General features: G+C 37.6%; 1 protein-coding gene across 22 annotated transcripts in view; it reads left to right on the top strand.

Moving 5' to 3' along the window:
* Window positions 1-19,315, top strand: part of LOC100118566 (coiled-coil domain-containing protein AGAP005037) — a 1,551,999-nt gene that overhangs the window by 1,308,962 nt on the left and 223,722 nt on the right. The window lies entirely within an intron of this gene.

Raw genomic sequence — 19,315 nt, 5'->3', positions numbered from 1 at the left:
ATTAATAGATTCTTGCAAGGAGTTTCGAAGTGTGGGGTAGCTAGATTTGTGCGTTTATGTTTTGGAGGTTTGAATCTCGCTCTCGCTCCCCTTTCTCCGAACTGCTGACGTACTCGTTTTTAAAACTATTCTCGTATTTACAGATGCGGATTGTGGGGTAGCTAGATTTAAAGGTTTTCGCTTCGGAGCTTTGAATCTCGCTCTTTCAAGTCTTTCTCCGATTTGCCGACATACTCGTTTTTAAAAATATTCTCGTATTCATAGTCTCGAAGTGTGTGGTAGCTAGATTTAAAGGTTTTCGTTTGGGGCTTTGAATCTCGCTCTCGCTCCCCTTTCTCCGATTTGCCGACGTACTCGGTTTTGAAAATATTTACGTGTTTATAGTTTTGGACCGTTGAGTAGCTGGTTTTAACGGTTTTCGTTTTGGAGGTATGATCTCGCACGCATTCCTTCAATTAGTTTATAGTTTCGGAGCGTTGGGTAGCTGGTTTTAAGGGTTTTCTTTTTGGAGGCATGCTCTCGCACGCATTCCTTCAATTTGCTAAGGTATAACTCTTTGTTATTAATAGCTTCTTGTAAGGAGTTGCGAAGTGTGGGGTAGCTAGATTTGAGGGTTTCCGTTTTGGAGCTTTGAATCCTGCTCTCGCTCCCCATTCTCAGATTTGCCGACGAACTCGATTTTAAAAATATTTTCGTTTTTATAGTTTCGGAGCGTTGGGTAGCTGGTTTTAAGGGTTTTCGTTTTGGAGGCTCGATCTCACTCGCATTCCTTCAATTTGCTAAGGCATAACTCATTGTTATAAATAGTTTCTTCTAAGGAGTTTCGAAGTGTGGGGTAGTTAGATTTGAGGGTTTTCGTTTGGAGCTTTGAATCTCGCTCTCGAACACCTTTCTTCGAATTGCTGACGTACTCGTTTTTAAAACTATTCTCGTATTCACAGTCTCGAAGTGTGGGTTAGCTAGATTTAAAGGTTTTCGCTTCTGAGCTTTGAATCTCGCTCTCGCTCCCCTTTCTCCGAATTGCCGACGTACTCGTTTTTAAAACTATTCTCGGATTCACAGTCTCGAAGTGTGTGGTAGCTAGATTTAAATATTTTCGCTTCGGAGCTTTAAATCTAGCTCTTGTTCGCCTTTCTCCGATTTGCCGACGTACTCGTTTTTAAATATATTTACGAGTTTATAGTTTCGGAGCGTTGGGTAGCTGGTTTTAAGGGTTTTCTTTTTGGAGGCATGCTCTCGCACGCATTCCTTCAATTTGCTAAGGTATAAGTCTTTGTTATTAATAGATTCTTGTAAGGAGTTTCGAAATGTTGGGTAGCTAGACTTGTGCGTTTCGGTTTTGGAGCTTTGAATCTCGCTCTCGAACACCTTTCTTCGAATTGCTGACGTACTCGTTTTTAAAACTATTCTCGTATTCACAGTCTCGAAGTGTGGGTTAGCTAGATTTAAAGGTTTTCGCTTCTGAGCTTTGAATCTCGCTCTCGCTCCCCTTTCTCCGAATTGCCGACGTACTCGTTTTTAAAACTATTCTCGGATTCACAGTCTCGAAGTGTGTGGTAGCTAGATTTAAATATTTTCGCTTCGGAGCTTTGAATCTCGCTCTCGCTCCCCTTTCTCCGAACTGCTGATGTACTCGTTTTTAAAACTATTCTCGTATTCACAGATTCGGATTGTGTGGTAGCTAGATTTAAAGGTTTTCGCTTCGGAGCTTTGAATCTCGCTCTTGTTCGCGTTTCTCCGATTTGCCGACGTACTCGTTTTTAAAACTATTCTCGTATTCACAGATTCGGATTCTGTGGTAGCTAGATTTAAAGGTTTTCGCTTCGGAGCTTTGCATCTCGCTCATGTTCGCGTTTCTCCGATTTGTTGACGTACTCGTTTTTAAAACTTTTCTCGTATTCACAGTCTCGAAGTGTGTGGTAGCTATATTTAAAGGTTTTCGCTTCGGAGCTTTAAATCTCGCTCTCGCTCCCCTTTCTCCGATTTGCCGACGTACTCGGTTTTGAAAATATTTACGTGTTTATAGTTTTGGACCGTTGAGTAGCTGGTTTTAACGGTTTTCGTTTTGGAGGTATGCTCTCGCACGCATTCCTTCAATTTGCTAAGGTAGAACTCGTTGTTATAAATAGTTTCTTGTAAGACGTTTCGAAGTGTGGGGTAGTTAGATTTGTAGGTTTCCGTTTTGGAGCTTTGAATCTTACTCTCGCTTACCTATCTCCGATTTGCCGACGTAATCATTTTTAAAACTATTCTCGTAGTCGCAGTCTCGAAGTGTGTGGTAGCTAGATTTAAAGGTTTGCGCTTCGGAGCTTTGAATCTCGCTCTTGTTCGTCTTTCTCCGATTTCCCGACGATTGGACCATTGAGTAGCTGGTTTTAACGGTTTTCGTATTGAAGGCATGCTCTCGCACGCATTCCTTCAATTTGCTAAGGTAGAACACGTTGTTATAAATAGTTTCGTGTAAGACGTTTCGAAGTGTGGGGTAGTTAGATTTGAGGGATTCCGTTTTGGAGCTTTGAATCACGCTCTCGCTCGCCTTCCTCCGGTTTGCCGACGTACACGTTTTTACATATATTTACGTGTTTATAGTTTTGGACCGTTGAGTAGCTGGTTTTATCGGTTTTCGTTTTGGAGTCATGCTCTCGCATGCATTCCTTCAATTTGCTAAGGTATAATTCTTTGTTATTAATAGATTCTTGTAAGGAGTTTCGAAGTGTGGGGTAGCTTTGTGCGTTTCTGTTTTGGAGCTTTGAATCGCGCTCTCGCTCCCCTTTCTCCGAACTGCTAAAGTACTCGATTTTAAAACTATTCTCGTATTCACGGATTCGGATTGTGGGGTAGCTAGATTTAAAGGTTTTCGCTTCGGAGCTTTAATTGTTGCTCTTGTTCGCCTTACTCCGGTTTGCCGACGTACACGTTTTTAAAAATCTTTACGTGTTTATAGTTTCGGTGCATTCGGTAGTTTGATTTAAGGGTTTTCTTTTTGGAGGCATGCTCTCGCACGCATTCCTTCAATTTGCTAAGGTATAACTCTTTGTTATTAATAGATTCTTGCAAGGAGTTTCGAAGTGTGGGGTAGCTAGATTTGTGCGTTTATGTTTTGGAGGTTTGAATCTCGCTCTCGCTCCCCTTTCTCCGAACTGCTGACGTACTCGTTTTTAAAACTATTCTCGTATTTACAGATGCGGATTGTGGGGTAGCTAGATTTAAAGGTTTTCGCTTCGGAGCTTTGAATCTCGCTCTTTCAAGTCTTTCTCCGATTTGCCGACATACTCGTTTTTAAAAATATTCTCGTATTCATAGTCTCGAAGTGTGTGGTAGCTAGATTTAAAGGTTTTCGTTTGGGGCTTTGAATCTCGCTCTCGCTCCCCTTTCTCCGATTTGCCGACGTACTCGGTTTTGAAAATATTTACGTGTTTATAGTTTTGGACCGTTGAGTAGCTGGTTTTAACGGTTTTCGTTTTGGAGGTATGATCTCGCACGCATTCCTTCAATTAGTTTATAGTTTCGGAGCGTTGGGTAGCTGGTTTTAAGGGTTTTCTTTTTGGAGGCATGCTCTCGCACGCATTCCTTCAATTTGCTAAGGTATAACTCTTTGTTATTAATAGCTTCTTGTAAGGAGTTGCGAAGTGTGGGGTAGCTAGATTTGAGGGTTTCCGTTTTGGAGCTTTGAATCCTGCTCTCGCTCCCCATTCTCAGATTTGCCGACGAACTCGATTTTAAAAATATTTTCGTTTTTATAGTTTCGGAGCGTTGGGTAGCTGGTTTTAAGGGTTTTCGTTTTGGAGGCTCGATCTCACTCGCATTCCTTCAATTTGCTAAGGCATAACTCATTGTTATAAATAGTTTCTTCTAAGGAGTTTCGAAGTGTGGGGTAGTTAGATTTGAGGGTTTTCGTTTGGAGCTTTGAATCTCGCTCTTGTTCGCGTTTCTCCGATTTGCCGACGTACTCGTTTTTAAAACTATTCTCGTATTCACAGATTCGGATTCTGTGGTAGCTAGATTTAAAGGTTTTCGCTTCGGAGCTTTGCATCTCGCTCATGTTCGCGTTTCTCCGATTTGTTGACGTACTCGTTTTTAAAACTTTTCTCGTATTCACAGTCTCGAAGTGTGTGGTAGCTATATTTAAAGGTTTTCGCTTCGGAGCTTTAAATCTCGCTCTCGCTCCCCTTTCTCCGATTTGCCGACGTACTCGGTTTTGAAAATATTTACGTGTTTATAGTTTTGGACCGTTGAGTAGCTGGTTTTAACGGTTTTCGTTTTGGAGGTATGCTCTCGCACGCATTCCTTCAATTTGCTAAGGTAGAACTCGTTGTTATAAATAGTTTCTTGTAAGACGTTTCGAAGTGTGGGGTAGTTAGATTTGTAGGTTTCCGTTTTGGAGCTTTGAATCTTACTCTCGCTTACCTATCTCCGATTTGCCGACGTAATCATTTTTAAAACTATTCTCGTAGTCGCAGTCTCGAAGTGTGTGGTAGCTAGATTTAAAGGTTTGCGCTTCGGAGCTTTGAATCTCGCTCTTGTTCGTCTTTCTCCGATTTCCCGACGATTGGACCATTGAGTAGCTGGTTTTAACGGTTTTCGTATTGAAGGCATGCTCTCGCACGCATTCCTTCAATTTGCTAAGGTAGAACACGTTGTTATAAATAGTTTCGTGTAAGACGTTTCGAAGTGTGGGGTAGTTAGATTTGAGGGATTCCGTTTTGGAGCTTTGAATCACGCTCTCGCTCGCCTTCCTCCGGTTTGCCGACGTACACGTTTTTACATATATTTACGTGTTTATAGTTTTGGACCGTTGAGTAGCTGGTTTTATCGGTTTTCGTTTTGGAGTCATGCTCTCGCATGCATTCCTTCAATTTGCTAAGGTATAATTCTTTGTTATTAATAGATTCTTGTAAGGAGTTTCGAAGTGTGGGGTAGCTTTGTGCGTTTCTGTTTTGGAGCTTTGAATCGCGCTCTCGCTCCCCTTTCTCCGAACTGCTAAAGTACTCGATTTTAAAACTATTCTCGTATTCACGGATTCGGATTGTGGGGTAGCTAGATTTAAAGGTTTTCGCTTCGGAGCTTTAATTGTTGCTCTTGTTCGCCTTACTCCGGTTTGCCGACGTACACGTTTTTAAAAATCTTTACGTGTTTATAGTTTCGGTGCATTCGGTAGTTTGATTTAAGGGTTTTCTTTTTGGAGGCATGCTCTCGCACGCATTCCTTCAATTTGCTAAGGTATAACTCTTTGTTATTAATAGATTCTTGCAAGGAGTTTCGAAGTGTGGGGTAGCTAGATTTGTGCGTTTATGTTTTGGAGGTTTGAATCTCGCTCTCGCTCCCCTTTCTCCGAACTGCTGACGTACTCGTTTTTAAAACTATTCTCGTATTTACAGATGCGGATTGTGGGGTAGCTAGATTTAAAGGTTTTCGCTTCGGAGCTTTGAATCTCGCTCTTTCAAGTCTTTCTCCGATTTGCCGACATACTCGTTTTTAAAAATATTCTCGTATTCATAGTCTCGAAGTGTGTGGTAGCTAGATTTAAAGGTTTTCGTTTGGGGCTTTGAATCTCGCTCTCGCTCCCCTTTCTCCGATTTGCCGACGTACTCGGTTTTGAAAATATTTACGTGTTTATAGTTTTGGACCGTTGAGTAGCTGGTTTTAACGGTTTTCGTTTTGGAGGTATGATCTCGCACGCATTCCTTCAATTAGTTTATAGTTTCGGAGCGTTGGGTAGCTGGTTTTAAGGGTTTTCTTTTTGGAGGCATGCTCTCGCACGCATTCCTTCAATTTGCTAAGGTATAACTCTTTGTTATTAATAGCTTCTTGTAAGGAGTTGCGAAGTGTGGGGTAGCTAGATTTGAGGGTTTCCGTTTTGGAGCTTTGAATCCTGCTCTCGCTCCCCATTCTCAGATTTGCCGACGAACTCGATTTTAAAAATATTTTCGTTTTTATAGTTTCGGAGCGTTGGGTAGCTGGTTTTAAGGGTTTTCGTTTTGGAGGCTCGATCTCACTCGCATTCCTTCAATTTGCTAAGGCATAACTCATTGTTATAAATAGTTTCTTCTAAGGAGTTTCGAAGTGTGGGGTAGTTAGATTTGAGGGTTTTCGTTTGGAGCTTTGAATCTCGCTCTCGAACACCTTTCTTCGAATTGCTGACGTACTCGTTTTTAAAACTATTCTCGTATTCACAGTCTCGAAGTGTGGGTTAGCTAGATTTAAAGGTTTTCGCTTCTGAGCTTTGAATCTCGCTCTCGCTCCCCTTTCTCCGAATTGCCGACGTACTCGTTTTTAAAACTATTCTCGGATTCACAGTCTCGAAGTGTGTGGTAGCTAGATTTAAATATTTTCGCTTCGGAGCTTTAAATCTAGCTCTTGTTCGCCTTTCTCCGATTTGCCGACGTACTCGTTTTTAAATATATTTACGAGTTTATAGTTTCGGAGCGTTGGGTAGCTGGTTTTAAGGGTTTTCTTTTTGGAGGCATGCTCTCGCACGCATTCCTTCAATTTGCTAAGGTATAAGTCTTTGTTATTAATAGATTCTTGTAAGGAGTTTCGAAATGTTGGGTAGCTAGACTTGTGCGTTTCGGTTTTGGAGCTTTGAATCTCGCTCTCGAACACCTTTCTTCGAATTGCTGACGTACTCGTTTTTAAAACTATTCTCGTATTCACAGTCTCGAAGTGTGGGTTAGCTAGATTTAAAGGTTTTCGCTTCTGAGCTTTGAATCTCGCTCTCGCTCCCCTTTCTCCGAATTGCCGACGTACTCGTTTTTAAAACTATTCTCGGATTCACAGTCTCGAAGTGTGTGGTAGCTAGATTTAAATATTTTCGCTTCGGAGCTTTGAATCTCGCTCTCGCTCCCCTTTCTCCGAACTGCTGATGTACTCGTTTTTAAAACTATTCTCGTATTCACAGATTCGGATTGTGTGGTAGCTAGATTTAAAGGTTTTCGCTTCGGAGCTTTGAATCTCGCTCTTGTTCGCGTTTCTCCGATTTGCCGACGTACTCGTTTTTAAAACTATTCTCGTATTCACAGATTCGGATTCTGTGGTAGCTAGATTTAAAGGTTTTCGCTTCGGAGCTTTGCATCTCGCTCATGTTCGCGTTTCTCCGATTTGTTGACGTACTCGTTTTTAAAACTTTTCTCGTATTCACAGTCTCGAAGTGTGTGGTAGCTATATTTAAAGGTTTTCGCTTCGGAGCTTTAAATCTCGCTCTCGCTCCCCTTTCTCCGATTTGCCGACGTACTCGGTTTTGAAAATATTTACGTGTTTATAGTTTTGGACCGTTGAGTAGCTGGTTTTAACGGTTTTCGTTTTGGAGGTATGCTCTCGCACGCATTCCTTCAATTTGCTAAGGTAGAACTCGTTGTTATAAATAGTTTCTTGTAAGACGTTTCGAAGTGTGGGGTAGTTAGATTTGTAGGTTTCCGTTTTGGAGCTTTGAATCTTACTCTCGCTTACCTATCTCCGATTTGCCGACGTAATCATTTTTAAAACTATTCTCGTAGTCGCAGTCTCGAAGTGTGTGGTAGCTAGATTTAAAGGTTTGCGCTTCGGAGCTTTGAATCTCGCTCTTGTTCGTCTTTCTCCGATTTCCCGACGATTGGACCATTGAGTAGCTGGTTTTAACGGTTTTCGTATTGAAGGCATGCTCTCGCACGCATTCCTTCAATTTGCTAAGGTAGAACACGTTGTTATAAATAGTTTCGTGTAAGACGTTTCGAAGTGTGGGGTAGTTAGATTTGAGGGATTCCGTTTTGGAGCTTTGAATCACGCTCTCGCTCGCCTTCCTCCGGTTTGCCGACGTACACGTTTTTACATATATTTACGTGTTTATAGTTTTGGACCGTTGAGTAGCTGGTTTTATCGGTTTTCGTTTTGGAGTCATGCTCTCGCATGCATTCCTTCAATTTGCTAAGGTATAATTCTTTGTTATTAATAGATTCTTGTAAGGAGTTTCGAAGTGTGGGGTAGCTTTGTGCGTTTCTGTTTTGGAGCTTTGAATCGCGCTCTCGCTCCCCTTTCTCCGAACTGCTAAAGTACTCGATTTTAAAACTATTCTCGTATTCACGGATTCGGATTGTGGGGTAGCTAGATTTAAAGGTTTTCGCTTCGGAGCTTTAATTGTTGCTCTTGTTCGCCTTACTCCGGTTTGCCGACGTACACGTTTTTAAAAATCTTTACGTGTTTATAGTTTCGGTGCATTCGGTAGTTTGATTTAAGGGTTTTCTTTTTGGAGGCATGCTCTCGCACGCATTCCTTCAATTTGCTAAGGTATAACTCTTTGTTATTAATAGATTCTTGCAAGGAGTTTCGAAGTGTGGGGTAGCTAGATTTGTGCGTTTATGTTTTGGAGGTTTGAATCTCGCTCTCGCTCCCCTTTCTCCGAACTGCTGACGTACTCGTTTTTAAAACTATTCTCGTATTTACAGATGCGGATTGTGGGGTAGCTAGATTTAAAGGTATTCGCTTCGGAGCTTTGAATCTCGCTCTTTCAAGTCTTTCTCCGATTTGCCGACATACTCGTTTTTAAAAATATTCTCGTATTCATAGTCTCGAAGTGTGTGGTAGCTAGATTTAAAGGTTTTCGTTTGGGGCTTTGAATCTCGCTCTCGCTCCCCTTTCTCCGATTTGCCGACGTACTCGGTTTTGAAAATATTTACGTGTTTATAGTTTTGGACCGTTGAGTAGCTGGTTTTAACGGTTTTCGTTTTGGAGGTATGATCTCGCACGCATTCCTTCAATTAGTTTATAGTTTCGGAGCGTTGGGTAGCTGGTTTTAAGGGTTTTCTTTTTGGAGGCATGCTCTCGCACGCATTCCTTCAATTTGCTAAGGTATAACTCTTTGTTATTAATAGCTTCTTGTAAGGAGTTGCGAAGTGTGGGGTAGCTAGATTTGAGGGTTTCCGTTTTGGAGCTTTGAATCCTGCTCTCGCTCCCCATTCTCAGATTTGCCGACGAACTCGATTTTAAAAATATTTTCGTTTTTATAGTTTCGGAGCGTTGGGTAGCTGGTTTTAAGGGTTTTCGTTTTGGAGGCTCGATCTCACTCGCATTCCTTCAATTTACTAAGGCATAACTCGTTGTTATAAATAGTTTCTTCTAAGGAGTTTCGAAGTGTGGGGTAGTTAGATTTGAGGGTTTTCGTTTGGAGCTTTGAATCTCGCTCTCGAACACCTTTCTTCGAATTGCTGACGTACTCGTTTTTAAAACTATTCTCGTATTCACAGTCTCGAAGTGTGGGTTAGCTAGATTTAAAGGTTTTCGCTTCTGAGCTTTGAATCTCGCTCTCGCTCCCCTTTCTCCGAATTGCCGACGTACTCGTTTTTAAAACTATTCTCGGATTCACAGTCTCGAAGTGTGTGGTAGCTAGATTTAAATATTTTCGCTTCGGAGCTTTGAATCTCGCTCTCGCTCCCCTTTCTCCGAACTGCTGATGTACTCGTTTTTAAAACTATTCTCGTATTCACAGATTCGGATTGTGTGGTAGCTAGATTTAAAGGTTTTCGCTTCGGAGCTTTGAATCTCGCTCTTGTTCGCGTTTCTCCGATTTGCCGACGTACTCGTTTTTAAATATATTTACGAGTTTATAGTTTCGTAGCGTTGGGTAGCTGGTTTTAAGGGTTTTCTTTTTGGAGGCATGCTCTCGCACGCATTCCTTCAATTTGCTAAGGTATAACTCTTTGTTATTAATAGATTCTTGTAAGGAGTTTCGAAATGTGGGGTAGCTAGACTTGTGCGTTTCGGTTTTGGAGCTTTGAATCTCGCGCTCGCTCCCCTTTCTCCAAATTGCTGAGGTACTCGTTTTTAAAACTATTCTCGTATTCATAGTCTCGAAGTGTGTGGTAGCTAGATTTAAAGGTTTTCGTTTGGGGCTTTGAATCTCGCTCTCGCTCGCCTTCTTCCGGTTTGCCGACGTACTCGTTTTTAAAACTATTCTCGAATTCACAGTCTCGAAGTGTGGGTTAGCTAGATTTAAAGGTTTTCGCTTCTGAGCTTTGAATCTCGCTCTCGCTCGCCTTCCTCCGGTTTGCCGACGTACTCGTCTCTGAAACTATTTACGTGTTTAGTGTTCGGAACATTGGGTAGCTGGTTTTAAAGGTTTTCGTTTGGAGCATTGAATCTCGCTCTCGCACCCCTTTCTTCGAATTGCTGACGTACTCGTTTTTAAAACTATTCTCGTATTCACAGTCTCGAAGTGCGTGGTAGCTAGATTTAAAAGTGTTCGTTTAGAGCTTTGAATCTCGCTCTCGCTCGCCTTCTTCCGGTTTGCCGACGTACTCGTTTTTAAAACTATTCTCGAATTCACAGTCTCGAAGTGTGTGGTAGCTAGATTTAAAGGTTTTCGTTTGGAGCTTTGAATCTCGCTCTCGCTCGCCTTCTTCCGGTTTGCCGACGTACTCGTTTTTAAAACTATTCTCGTATTCATAGTCTCGAAGTGTGTGGTAGCTAGATTTAAAGGTTTTCGTTTGGGGCTTTGAATCTCGCTCTCGCTCCCCTTTCTCCGATTTGCCGACGTACTCGGTTTTGAAAATATTTACGTGTTTATAGTTTTGGACCGTTGAGTAGCTGGTTTTAACGGTTTTCGTTTTGGAGGTATGCTCTCGCACGCATTCCTTCAATTTGCTAAGGTAGAACTCGTTGTTATAAATAGTTTCTTGTAAGACGTTTCGAAGTGTGGGGTAGTTAGATTTGTAGGTTTCCGTTTTGGAGCTTTGAATCTTACTCTCGCTTACCTATCTCCGATTTGCCGACGTAATCATTTTTAAAACTATTCTCGTAGTCGCTGTCTCGAAGTGTGTGGTAGCTAGATTTAAAGGTTTGCGCTTCGGAGCTTTCAATCTCGCTCTTGTTCGTCTTTCTCCGATTTCCCGACGATTGGACCATTGAGTAGCTGGTTTTAACGGTTTTCGTATTGAAGGCATGCTCTCGCACGCATTCCTTCAATTTGCTAAGGTAGAACACGTTGTTATAAATAGTTTCGTGTAAGACGTTTCGAAGTGTGGGGTAGTTAGATTTGAGGGATTCCGTTTTGGAGCTTTGAATCACGCTCTCGCTCGCCTTCCTCCGGTTTGCCGACGTACACGTTTTTACATATATTTACGTGTTTATAGTTTTGGACCGTTGAGTAGCTGGTTTTATCGGTTTTCGTTTTGGAGGCATGCTCTCGCATGCATTCCTTCAATTTGCTAAGGTATAATTCTTTGTTATTAATAGATTCTTGTAAGGAGTTTCGAATTGTGGGGTAGCTAGATTTGTGCGTTTCTGTTTTGGAGCTTTGAATCTCGCTCTCGCTCCCCTTTCTCCGAACTGCTGAAGTACTCGATTTTAAAACTATTCTCGTATTCACGGATTCGGATTGTGGGGTAGCTAGATTTAAAGGTTTTCGCTTCGGAGCTTTAATTGTTGCTCTTGTTCGCCTTACTCCGGTTTGCCGACGTACACGTTTTTAAAAATCTTTACGTGTTTATAGTTTCGGTGCATTCGGTAGTTTGATTTAAGGGTTTTCTTTTTGGAGGCATGCTCTCGCACGCATTCCTTCAATTTGCTAAGGTATAACTCTTTGTTATTAATAGATTCTTGCAAGGAGTTTCGAAGTGTGGGGTAGCTAGATTTGTGCGTTTATGTTTTGGAGCTTTGAATCTCGCTCTCGCTCCCTTTTCTCCGAATTGCTGAGGTACTCGTTTTTTAAACTATTCTCGTATTCATAGTCTCGAAGTGTTGGGTAGCTAGATTTAAAGGTTTTCGTTTGGAGGTTCGAATCTCGCTCTCGCTCGCCATCCTTCAATTTGTTTAGATATAACTCTTTGTTATTAATAGATTCTTGTAAGGAGTTATGAAATGTGGGGTAGCTAGATTTGTGCGTTTCTGTTTTGGAGCTTTGAATCTCGCTCTCGCTGCCCTTTCTTCGATTTGCTGACGTACTCGTTTTTAAAACTATTCTCGTATTTACAGATTCGGATTGTGGGGTAGCTAGATTTAAAGGTTTTCGCTTCGGAGCTTTAATTGTCGCTCTTGTTCGCCTTACTCCGATTTGCCGACGTAATCATTTTTAAAACTATTCTCGTATTCATAGTCTCGAAGTGTGTGGTAGCTAGATTTAAAGGTTTTCGTTTGGGGCTTTGAATCTCGCTCTCGCTCCCCTTTCTCCGATTTGCCGACGTACTCGGTTTTGAAAATATTTACGTGTTTATAGTTTTGGACCGTTGAGTAGCTGGTTTTAACGGTTTTCGTTTTGGAGGTATGCTCTCGCACGCATTCCTTCAATTTGCTAAGGTAGAACTCGTTGTTATAAATAGTTTCTTGTAAGACGTTTCGAAGTGTGGGGTAGTTAGATTTGTAGGTTTCCGTTTTGGAGCTTTGAATCTTACTCTCGCTTACCTATCTCCGATTTGCCGACGTAATCATTTTTAAAACTATTCTCGTATTCATAGTCTCGAAGTGTGTGGTAGCTAGATTTAAAGGTTTTCGTTTCGATCCAAACTAAAAATATAAATTATAATAAAAGAGAAGAACTAATCATTAATTTTGTAAATAGTGATAGTGTTGAACTAACCGAAGCTGTCTTAACAGAAAACTTAGAAGAAGTTTGTGAGATTCGGAATGAAGAACTTATAAATCCTAAAATAATAGTTGGTTTCGACAACTACATTAACTGGAGTCCAGCTCCCTGGTAGAAATCTTGAGGAGTTGTTGCCGATCAATACCTAAATTTGAGAAATTACGCGAATTTATTTAAACTGTTTGCGCCAGTTACCCCGTGACCTGACGACGTTAACCCATGGAAAAGTCGGTAACAGCCCGCCAAGCAATATGAATTTATAATTTTAGGTTATGATTTATTGCAAGAAAATATATCATTTAATGTAAATAGAAATTATTTATTAATAAAGGAATTAAACATTTAACTAAACATTAATTTAAAAATATTTAATCAAGGCGTACATTTTTATTCAGTCATTTTTAATTAAGTAACATCAAAGTTTTATATCTTACCCCTGGTAGCTGATGTCCAAGTCCAGTATTACTATGTCATTTGTGTTGTATTAAAGCTAGATATCTGAATTTTTGTACAGATATTTTTTAAACTATTTCATAATTAGTTGCCGTGTTAGTTTTTACTTAAATGACCTAGTTGGAATGGTCAGCAAAAGGGCTATGAGAAAATTTAAATTTGGCGGGAGACATTTCTTGTTAGGCTTGTTCCAGAGGATCTAATATCTCTAGCCACTTGTATTTCTGGTTTCTAGTGTATTTTTATATGTAGAATGTCATAATAACTTCACATTTCTTTTACAATATTAAAACAATATTTAAAGTTAAATTCTTCTCAAGTGATATACTTTTAATTTCCATCCGGACACCTATGTGAACATCTCAGCGATGAACCCTAATATTTACACTAGAAACCAGAAATACAAGTAGCTAGAGTTATTAGATCCTCTGAAATTAACCTAACAAGAATAATACAGTTTGTCTAATTTGTGCAAATAGTCATAAGACCAGTGACTGCACAAACATTGTGATAAAGTGCTTAAATTGTAATTATTCAATCGTTAACTACAACATCACATTCGACATTGAACATGTTGCTAGTGATCATAGCCTATGCAATATTTTCAAGAAGGAAATAAACTTAGGCATTGAAAGAATCGACTATCTGATGAAACCTACCTTACCATCTGTGATCCCATTTTACAATACAAGGATGGTAACTCATCAACAACCCCAACAGGATCAAGGTCCAACGGAAATCGAAGTATACGAGAAAAACCAAGATCGAGTCAAAGCTGGAACAACTCAACAGACAAGATCGATGTAATTCTGCAACGAGACAACCGCTTTTCTCTTCGCAAATTTAATCAAACCAGAAAAGATCGAGACTTAGAAGCGATAAAAATTTAAATAAATAAATTAGCTACTTTCGAATATTTAGATACTACAAGTAAAGATTCAATTCAGAAAGAGAGAACTTGTATTAATAATTTTCCCAAATTAATTAGTAATAAGAATGATTTAATTATGCACCTAAATGTTAGAAGTACAAATGCGAATTTCAATAAAGTTTAAATTTTATTTGAGAGTGTAAGTATCAAACTATCTAATGTAATATGCACTAATACTTTTAAACGAGCTTATCCTAGTATATATCGTCGGTCCCTACAAAGAGTAGTACGGTTCAGATTTGCCGCGAAGACTAGTACATTTCAGATCTTTCCCACATGGAAAAAACCCATTAGTTTGGAAATAAACAAATAGTTATTTTGGTTAAAATTAATAGAATTGCAATTTTTTTAAAGTTGCCAAAATCTTTTGAAAAATTTCGAAATTTAAAAAATTATTATTAAAAACTATAACTAGAAGAAAAAACTTAATATTAAATCTCATTACAACTTTTTATATTTCGAAATTTTTAAAAAGATTTTGGCAACTTTAAAAAAATTGCAATTCTATTTAACTAAAATAACTATTTGTTTTTCTTCAAAACAATTAGATTTTTTCATGTGGGAAAGATTTGAAATGTACTAGTCTTTGCGGCAAATTTGAACCGTACTAGTCTCCGTAGCAAATCTGTAGGAACCGACGATATGAACTGATTGGATCTTATGGGAAATATGACTGCAATTACAACAATAGTGGGATAAATAGAAATGATGGAGTTGTAGTCTTTATTAATAATAATTTAGTACAAAATACCGAAGTAGTTGAATATGGTAGAATTAAGATTGTAAATACTAGAATTAAGTTAAATAGTAATAGTAATATTAAAATATCGTCCATGTATAGATCTCACGGAATAACAAAGACTTAATTTATAATGGATCTCAATAAATACTGAATCAAAAAGAAAAATATCAAAAATTATCTTGTAATAGGCGATTTTAATGTAGATCTGTTAGAATGCGATTACATGAGCCAAGAATTTCTGTCTAATTTTCTAGAAAAAGGTTATAAACCTGGATTTGTTAGTATAGCAAGACCACCCATGGGCATAGCCAAAGGATCCTGCATTGACAATATATTTATAAAAACTTATAACATTGACACAGTTACCTATAAACCGAAATCTACAACAACAGACCAGAAATAAAATCTATATAAATTTTTAACTACAACAAAATAAAACTTATCGCAGCTACCATTAACTGGACTAAAATATTGTCAATGCAAGATTTAAATATAGCTACAAATAATTTAAAAGATAAGATTAAGCTGTGTGTAGTGTAACAAGCCAAGTCGAAAAAAAGTAAAAATAAACAGCAGGGTAGGAAGAATAGGATGACTGATGGAATAATTAAATCATGTAAAACCAAAGGACTTTTATATAACTTACGGCAGATGGATATTACTGATGACCAACTCAAACTGGATTACAAATACTATGCTAAAATATTAGATAAGGTTATCAAAGATGCTAAAATTAAATATGATGCAAAGCTCGTTCAAAATAATGTAAACAATCCTAAAAAACTTTGGAGTATTATAAACGCTTCATTACGATTAAATAGAATGAACTTAAATTTGTTTAATTGATCTCAGTTCGTTTCTATCCGTAATTTCGTTGCGGAATATATCAAAGTCGCCTAACCTTTTACTTTTTTAAAAGTTAATTTTTTTTAGAAGTTTCAATCCTTTTTAGTAATTTTTTTTCAGGTATTTCATATTCGACGTCGTAAAAATAAAATATAAGCATCTTTAGCACCTTTCAACTACAGCTTTTTTGTAACATTTTTATCACTAACATGAAATCACTGATTGTTCTGATATACACCACCCTTAAATTATTTCTACATCTAGACATCAAAGACCATGGTATGAACTACTTAGACCTCGTCATCGGCCACCCTGTACACCTGGACACCGAATTAAAATGATGTTTACACCTAGACACCAAAAACCACAAAGCGCTCCACCTAGACCTCGTCATCGTCCACTCTGTACACCTGGACATCGTTCTTTAATGATTTGTATACCAAGACACCGAAAACAACCTGAACCTTGTCATTGGCTACCCTGGCAAGCTAGTTACTGTTATACTGCTCCGGAACGCAGAGTATGCACCGGAAACATCTTAATTATATATATTTTATTATATCAGTATATTTTCTTAAGAAAGCAATTCCCATCTGTATGTAGCTGTTCTGCCAACTTCACGGTCCTAACACTTCTTGCGGCTAACTTAACGGTCCGAACACATTTTGGGCTGAAGAAAAAAAACGTGATTTTAGCATTTGTGGATTATACACTCACATATTATAAAAATAAGCAGCCTTTTCACTAATATTTTTGTTGAAAATCATAGTTTAGCTTACAAAACATTCTAATAAGCCAAAAAACCTTACTAACTGTAATGATAAGTTTTTTTTTCTGTATAATGAAAAATCCGAACACCAATATAGAAGTGAATAGTTTCACGGGCGCCGCGGTTTCGTCTGCTTCCCAAACAAGTCTTCCTGGCGCTACTGCGCTACTTGATTCCACAGGAAACCGAGTCTCTTATAATAAAAACAGGTTATGGAAAACAAGGGCACGCAAGAATGTTATTTGCGGAAGTCGACTTTGCTGTTAAATATCTGACTGAGATGAAATGTACTTAAAAGTAAAATAATGTCAAACTGAACGAAAGAATGAAGAAAAAGTTATAATGAAGAGAGGGAAGTGAGCTAAGGTCATCAGTACCTCTGGTTAAAAAACATAAAGTGGAAAATGGTAAAGCATGAAAAGAAGAATTATTTCCAAACTGAGTGCTGATTTTTTACCGATCGAATTTTTTTTTTTCGGGAGAATAATTCATTAAACAAAGTTTTATGTAAAATTAGATTTTAAAATCGGCGCTGCAATTGCATGAGTACGACGAAGTACGCGTAAACATCTGTTTCTATTTCCAAGATTTTAGAAAACCAAAAAGTCCGATCAAAATTTTTTTTTGATAGAACGATTCATTGAACTTAACACTACGGCGCAACAGGCTCGGTTTTTCATTTGCAAACTTTATTTAAAAATTTGTATGTAATAAAAAACAGTGTTATTTGGGACGACATCCCCTTAAACTCAAATATTCTTTACAATAACATAACAAGAACCTATAAATTAAAATTCTCACAAATTTAATTTAATGATCAAAAAAAAAATAAATAAATAAAACAGAAAAAATAGCAAAGCAGTTTACTTGCGAATAAGATGTACCGAGAAATTAAGAGGACAGATATACCTTAATGTTAATATTTATTTTTCTATTTTGTTTATTTGATAGTAAATATGAGTAATACAAGTATGTATTTCTTTTCAACACAGAAGTGTATTTGAGTCGAAGATTGGGATATTCGTAACATAATTATAAAAAGTTAATAGACCTTTTGAAAAAAACAGCACTCTTTTTAAAAATAATTCTTCTTTTCATTTGTTATTAAATGCCGCGGCAGATGCTATTTGCAAGTAAGCCACTTTTCCAATGCACTTTCTTGTACTAATGCGTATTACTGCAGCCACTTTCTTCCTTGTCAACATTCACATACGATGCTTTATCATTTTCCACTCTATATTTTCTTGAACCAGACGTATTAATAACCATAGCTTACTTCTCTGTCTTTATTGTTCCTTTTTCTTTCTTCCTTTGTTCAGTTTGGCATTATTTTACCTTTTATGACATTTTATCTTGCTCAGATTTTTAACGACAAAGTGGCCTTCCATGATTAATATCTTTACTACTCATAATTGCTCAGCATACATGAGACTTGGTAGCCTGTAAGAATTTAATTTATGTGATGATTCCGATGTTTTTGATAAATGTTGCACACGTTTAATTAAATTTATAAATTTATTTTCATTTTTTCTTGCTCTTGTCGAATAATCGTTTATGATCCAACAAAGCAAATCTAGTGCACCTACCTAAATTGGTGACAATTTTAGATGACTGAGTTACAATTGTACAGATATAGCTTTTATTCCTAAGAATTTCAAATATAATTGCCGTCGTAACCTCAGAAGAGGAATGTCATTGTACGCTATAAGCACCATCAAATATTAAAGGGAAATTAGGTTAATATATTGAGTCAATTATGAATTCTTATAATTGTTCAAAGGATCAATTCATTAATTCTTATAATTGTTCTTAAAAAATTGGTAGGTGCTCTATTAGTCAAGTGTACATTACGTCGTACCTCAATGCAAACAATTATATAACATTTTAAGATTCGAAAATTACTTTTCCATGTACAATACACTTGGTAAAATAATCCTCTTATAGTGTATAAGTCGCTTTATAAGTTGTTATAAGTCAAAGAATTCTTTTGTTAATATCTTGCTTAGTACAGTACTTTAAATAAAATACAGCTAGTGATTGATGTATGTATTTTTACCTGTCGCATCCACATTAGTCATAAAATACTAGTGCATGCTCTGAATGTTACATAAAGTATTTTAAAATCATTTATAAACTTTTAGAATAATGATATATTCAGCATGTTTAACAATGAAACATTTTATTTATTATTTTATTGACGGTTTAACTATAATTGCCACTTTATTTACTGAAAAGCGGGACTAAAGTAGCTTTTTATTTCCTCATATATTTTTTTTCCGCATTTGCCAAAATAGAATAACTTTATTCCTGCGAATACAGAAGGAAAATTTTAAATTTTTAAATTTGTTCTTTAAGTTCTATATGCAACAGAGGACTAAAGTCGAATATTCCCGCGGGTGGGTTTACTACACTCGCGGGAATAATCCATGACTTTAGTCCCTTGTTGCATAATGCACTATTATTAAAATATAATAAAGTAGACTCCGTTAAATATAACAATTGATCTTTTTGTATAAGACGAAATCATTCGTAAGTTGAACATAAAAGAACCTTACAACTATTTTTATTCACGACTGAACTATAATAGCCACTTTATTCTCTAATTTGAAGTAGCTTTTTATTCCCTAATATATTTTTCTCGCATTTTCGGGAAATAAAATTACTTTATTCACGCAAATGCGAGAATCAAATATTTAATAATTTATACATTTTTATATTTTTGAAAAAATTAAAGAACAAATTTAATTTCAAAAACTGACAATCTTGAAAAAAATTTTTAAGTTAGTTTGTACTAACAATGGATCCGTAGATCCCACTTTTTAAGACAACAAACTGGCTACACAGTTATGTCATTAATTAAGTTCTGTATGCAACATGGAACTATAAAGTCGATTTCTCGGGTAATTACTGCCCGAGCGAAGCTAGGGCTCACGGGAATAATGTACGACTGTAGTTCCTTATTGCATAACGTACTATTTAATTCTTCATGAAACTAAGTACGTAATCAAAAATTTTAAAACAACCTGA

This window comes from Nasonia vitripennis, assembly GCF_009193385.2.
Source record: "Nasonia vitripennis strain AsymCx chromosome 1 unlocalized genomic scaffold, Nvit_psr_1.1 chr1_random0005, whole genome shotgun sequence".
Taxonomy (NCBI): Eukaryota; Metazoa; Arthropoda; class Insecta; order Hymenoptera; family Pteromalidae; genus Nasonia; species Nasonia vitripennis.
Note: the sequence above shows the minus strand (reverse complement) of the source record. Positions and strands in the feature narration are given on the sequence as shown.